This window comes from Suricata suricatta, chromosome 2 (assembly GCF_006229205.1).
Source record: "Suricata suricatta isolate VVHF042 chromosome 2, meerkat_22Aug2017_6uvM2_HiC, whole genome shotgun sequence".
NCBI classification, from domain to species: Eukaryota; Metazoa; Chordata; class Mammalia; order Carnivora; family Herpestidae; genus Suricata; species Suricata suricatta.
In genome coordinates, this window is record NC_043701.1 from 169910300 (window position 1) to 169915862 (window position 5563).

Genomic DNA, 5563 nt, shown 5'->3' on the forward strand with positions numbered 1-5563 from the left:
CTGGGGGCTCCGGTGTCCTGAAAGCTGAAGACATTGCTATCTTGGGCTCCTCCAAGGGGATGCTCCACCACAGAGGACCCAGGTCCCGAAAAAATGGTGCACACCTCAGGAAGACACTTCAGGTAAACAGACTGTACTGACCCAGCAGATAAGGGTGAGATAATCCGACCGTAATTCACCCATGGCAGTGTCTTTGATGATCCCTTGGGCAGTATCAAACCCCTGCAGAGATTTTGTCATAAAGTGTCTCTCAATGTTGCTGCCTGTTGGTAGGGGTGGGGTGGGGTGACCAGCAATGAAGATCCTTTGGGAAGGACTGCGAGGGAGGAGGGAAGCCCAGAGTCCAAAAGTCTTACCAAGCTTGATCAGTGCTTTCATCCTGAAAAGCACCCCTACATCCTCTTCCTGTCTTTGGTCTTGGGGGACAAGTTCTCGAAGCCAGAGGCTTGATTGAAGGAATCAGGCATTCCATTTGAGGGCGGGGGGGGGGGGTCCTGCCTGTCTCTCAGGCTTTTCCTATTTTGTAATAACAGCCTTTTTAGCGTGTCTTATTTATTTTTTCCATCCACCCTAAGAAACGATGAGGTAACTGGGCTCTGATAATTGCCGCACACCTGCAGGACGCCGGCCTGGTGCCGGGAGCACTGTGGAGCGAGTGTCACGCTCCTGGCCACACGGATCAGCTGGCCGTCCCGCCCCCTCCTCCTGCACACCTGCAGAGGCCTGTCACTTGGGACAGGACAGCCTATTAGGGCTCTTGTAATTGAGATGGGGTGAGGGAGTTTACCGCGGCTCTCTGGAGCGGGAGAGAGGGAGCCGGCTTAGATGACAGGAAACCGTCCCCTCTGCTCCATGCAGCGGATTGAGAAAGGTGGCCTGGGTAATAATGGGGTTAGCGAATCCTGATAGTAATAAGGGTAGGAGAGTCCATCATCATAATCACGACTAATGGATTCCAGATGGAGAAATATAATTGTTCTCATTAACATGGTTACACACACATACACACATGCACGTACGCACGCATACCCATGCATGCGCACTCAGACCCATTCCGCCCACATGCCTGACTTTGATAAGGACAGCAGATAAGAATGGCCCGCACCACAAAGCTAGATGGAGGGCATTGTCAATTATTCCTTCTCTGTTTCCCCCTTCCACAACAGCCATGCATACATAATGGTTTCATTAACCTCAAGACTTCTGCAGATGAGTTGAAAACCCAGGCTTACACGGCCAATTAATTGGCAGTACATTTTGCACCGAGGATGGAAGTACGTTTCTCCTTCCCCATCATACGGCCTGACTTTTCAGCTGTATTTCATAAGTGTTAATGTAATGTTGCTGAAAGGAAATATGGCCCAAAGCAGGAAACTTCCCCCCACCTCTCTGGGATGCAGCTGTTCATTTGGTTTGGGCTGTTAATTCAAACCACTCCCAGGTGCCTATTTTGTATTATCTCTTGTTTAGAACAAAATAAAATGAAACTGTCAAAAGCTCTCTGCTTCGTTCAGCCCTGGGCTCAACAGCCCCATAAAGAGACCCGTGCGAGGAAGCAAGAGCTTCCAGGTGAAAGCTTGACCTGCAACGAATCCACCTTCCCCAGAAAGGCCTTTTAGGGGTCTGTCTTGCGACTCCGTTCCTACCTCTAGGCCTTAGCACTTGACCTTCCTCCCCAAGAATGCCACTCCTGCTGTTTCCTACCCTCTTCAAAGCCTCCTCCCTGAATCTCTCCCTGAGCATTCTGCTTCTCCAGTTTAGACGTATAGTAGGTGCTCAGTAAATGTTGGGCATTACTAATAAGTCTACTTCTTGAAGCAAGTCCGTTGTTCAGGGCCCATAAAATATTTAATAGAGTAACAACTCTTAAGTGGATTTACCCATGACTTGCATGTATCCCAGAATTCTATTTATAGCCACGCTCTTGCCTTTTATATAACAAATGTCTCCCGAAAGTAGACATTTCTCTCTGCCATCTGCTGTTGGCCCCTCTGCCCTTGTGCCAGACGCAGACGCTGGGCTGGAAACAGGAGGGGGGCAGGACAGACGTCTTTGCTGGAATCCCAGGGTCCTCCCAGGGAGAAAGATGTGTGCCCGTTAGGATGTTCAATGACTCTTTCCTTTTTAGCCAAAGTGATCTCTCATTTCCACCAGCACAAGAAGAATGGCTTCTTTGGGTGGTTTTTACAACCGAAGTTTCTGAGTCTGGGTTAGGTAGTACCAGGTGCCCCTGTTAGTGAGAAAGTTCCTCTTGCTGACCGAATCTTGATTCCAGTCCCTGGTCCACTCAGGGCTTCTGATCAGTGGGGATCTGAACGTCTCCCCTGCATGGACCTGGCAAACCTTGGTCAGCTGTTTGAAGAAGGAGGTAGGTTCAGGGTCTCTACTTGGTGGCTTTCTGGAAGAGCTACATCAAAAGCAGTTTTGCCTCCACGCTTCACACAGGCCACCGGATCTCTCTTTTTCGCCAGCTCTCTCAAGCCTCTGGCTTCTGTGAGAGACCGCAAGCCAGAGTGGGGGAGGCCAGCATGGCACACATTATAAGAGAGGGAGATTCCTAGGAAACAAGATTTCAATAAGTGGCTGCCGGAAAATGCTAAGTGAGGTACCTTTTTGTTATTGTTGTTGTCATTTTTAAGTAACCTGCAAAGGATCTGGCCACCTCAGACTGACATCTGTGCTGTTCTCTGAACTGTTCAGAGACTAAGAGCGTCTGTGTTCTGGAGAAGAAAGCATCGCACCATGTGTTAGCGAGCACGTTTTGTATTTTGAGCCACTTTTTCTGTAGCCCGGGGCCTGATTGATTTTAGGTTCAGCCTAACATCTTGGCCTGAGATCCTATGGAGAGTTGGAGAGACTTAAAGAAACAATTCAGACCCAAAGCCCTTGTTTTTTGAGAACTGACCTTCCATCTGTTGACAATCAAATATTGAACCTATTAAGAGTGGCAGGTCCCCAAGCTGGGAGGAAGGAAGGAATTTCCCAGAGTCCCCGGAGACAAAGGACCTTTTGACTACACCTGGGGGTGAAGGGTGACCAGCCCAGGTCAGACTCAGCTGGGATCAGATGAGCGGGAGCAGCTGGTGGGGTGGGAGCAGGGGTCTGCCTCGTTGAGTCCTGATTTGCCAAGTAAGGGGGCTAGAAGAGGGAGCGTGTAGAGAACGGATTTGCCAGGAGATACTCCAGAGTGTGGACTTGGGGCCCCTCGCCTGGCCTCCCTGTGCCCCTCAATTGTGCTTTCCCATGGTCTGTGTTTGTGACCTCCTCCCCCACCAGACCTTTAGCTCAACAGTGGGAGCTCTGACTCCCTCATCTTTGAAGGGTCTGACATGTAGCAAGTGTTCATGGAATAAATAAGTGTGGAGACTCAGAAAGGGGTTTCTCAAAGTAAGGCCACAGCTCGCTCTTACAGCACATTTGCATGAATGAGGGAAGTCACCCCTGGAGGCAGACATAGGCCTATGGGCACGTGGGTTGAGGGGTGAAGCACCCCCTCTCTTGGCTGAGTGTGCTCATGCAACGCACATTTTGAATAAGGGCACATAGTGGCCATTCATATGATTTAGAAATTGGAGTCGATGTCCCAGGTCCCAGGCTTCGAGACACCCTGGACCGTGGTGGGCTGATGAATGGTAGCCTCTCAGTGGGCCAGGAAATGGCCAGAAGGCAACATCTTACCCCAGCAGCAGTGACCCCCAACTTTAAGATCTGCATGTGGGCTGTCTGGCCTCCTTTTCCAGGGCCTTCTCTCGGCCCCACCATCCTCTGGCTGTTCTCTTAGCAATGCTGGGCCCCTCTGGTCTCTTTAGCCAGTGAGTTTCCCAGTAGTCTTTTGGTTCACACAGACCTGGGCTGGCTTCCTGGTTCTGCCCCTTTCCCACCACGAGCCCCTCAGAGGATGTTTAATCTCACCCCAGGTGCACAAATAGGGGACATGGTGCAGCTGTGGGAAGAGGTGTGTCTGCAGGGCCCAGGGCCATGTTGGACATAGAAGTCTTTCCCGAAGGCATGCAGGAAGGCCCCGCCCACTCCAGGTTCACCGTCAAGACCACCTGTCTTCCATTCTTCCTGCTGCAGACCCCCTTACAGACCACTCACGTTTTTGTTTTGAAGTAGCACAGAGCTGGGACCTTGGGGACAAATGGACCCAGTGTTGACTGCAGGCACATCGTGCGATGGGCTTCGGGCTGTGTCCCTCATGCACATGCACGTTCTCGTGTAATCCTCGCGAGAACCTCAGGTCTGCTGAGTTAGTGATTCGATGAATGGATGGGGACGATTGATTATACTTCCCTTACGTTATTCTTCAGTGTCTAGACATGGCTTCATCTTCTGCACTGCTCTGAAGGATCCTAGTCTTTTTGCAACTTCTCTTCCTGTTTTCTTATCCCCATGGTACCTTTTCAGAATGAGCCATAACTGTGAGGATCCAGTAAGAGAACTGCATTTATTTCCCTGTGGATGTGGAGGAAGTTGAATACAAAGCTCAGAGTGCAAAGATTAGAATTTGTGAATTTCTCAACGCGAGCCCATCATCCTAGCATATGAGCCATAAACTGTGTATTTCCATTCCTAGCTTTCCAGACAGACAGTGGGACAGGTTGAGGGCAATTCTTGTTCCTGCTCATGGGAGTTCTGTTCTCGTCCAGCACACAAGTGGAAAATAATCCTATACTCCAGCTACAAAGAAGAATAACATGCTGTTTGGGCAGAATTGTTTCTATTTCTATCTTGGCCAGCTCTTTGTGTGATTTACACCAGCCACCGAGCGACCCTTCCTGTTTCAGCTGATTTGGCTGTAAAATGGGGCTATACTATCTGCTCTGTTGGCTTCAGGGTTAGGAATTTTAAAGAATTCTGCCTTGTTTCAGTGGATCTTGTATGGTCCACTAGGAACACGTGCATAAGAGAAAGATGAGCTGGCAAGCCTTCAGTTCTAGTCTTCTCTGATACCAACTTTATACCTGATCTTCCATTTCTTGACTCTAGGATTCTCAGAAAGTACGCTAGGGATTTCATTCCGAAGGCTTTCTACAGAGGCTCACCTCAAGAAAAGGATCTGCTAGTTCTCCACTTGCAAAGTACAAATGAGAACGATTCCTTTTCTACTTCCTTTTTATCTTTTAGATTTTTAAATTTTCATTTACTTAATTTATTTATTATACTTTGTAGCAAGAATTACTATCAAACTCCACTCATGGGGCCAGAGACCCTCTGTGGTGTTACTGAAAGACTTGTCCTTCATGTAGCACATGACCTACACTTGTGAGTTCCTCAGCCTCAACTCCAAGCTTTAACCGTGTACAGTTACTTCCTTTGTATATGGTTATGGAAAATGAAATGAGCTGGTAGAAGGGAAAGTTTTCAGAACAATAGAGTGCTGCTCATGCCAACTTAGTTTAACAGCAATGCCAGTTGCTCAGTCTGCTAACACTTCTTTTGCTTGAGAGTAACTCATTCAGGATTGAAAGTACTGCAGCTCTGTTTGTTTGGTTTATATTTTGTAATTTATTTCTCAACATGGGCAGCTGATTCAGGAGCATCCAACAATTTTAAACATATT

The 5563-nt window shown here is 48.5% G+C and overlaps 1 pseudogene; it reads right to left on the reverse strand.

The window, feature by feature from the left end:
• Nucleotides 1–5164: 5164 nt before the first annotated feature.
• On the reverse strand, nucleotides 5165–5308 carry LOC115286171 (annotated as a pseudogene).
• Between the last annotated feature and the right edge of the window lie 255 nt (nucleotides 5309–5563).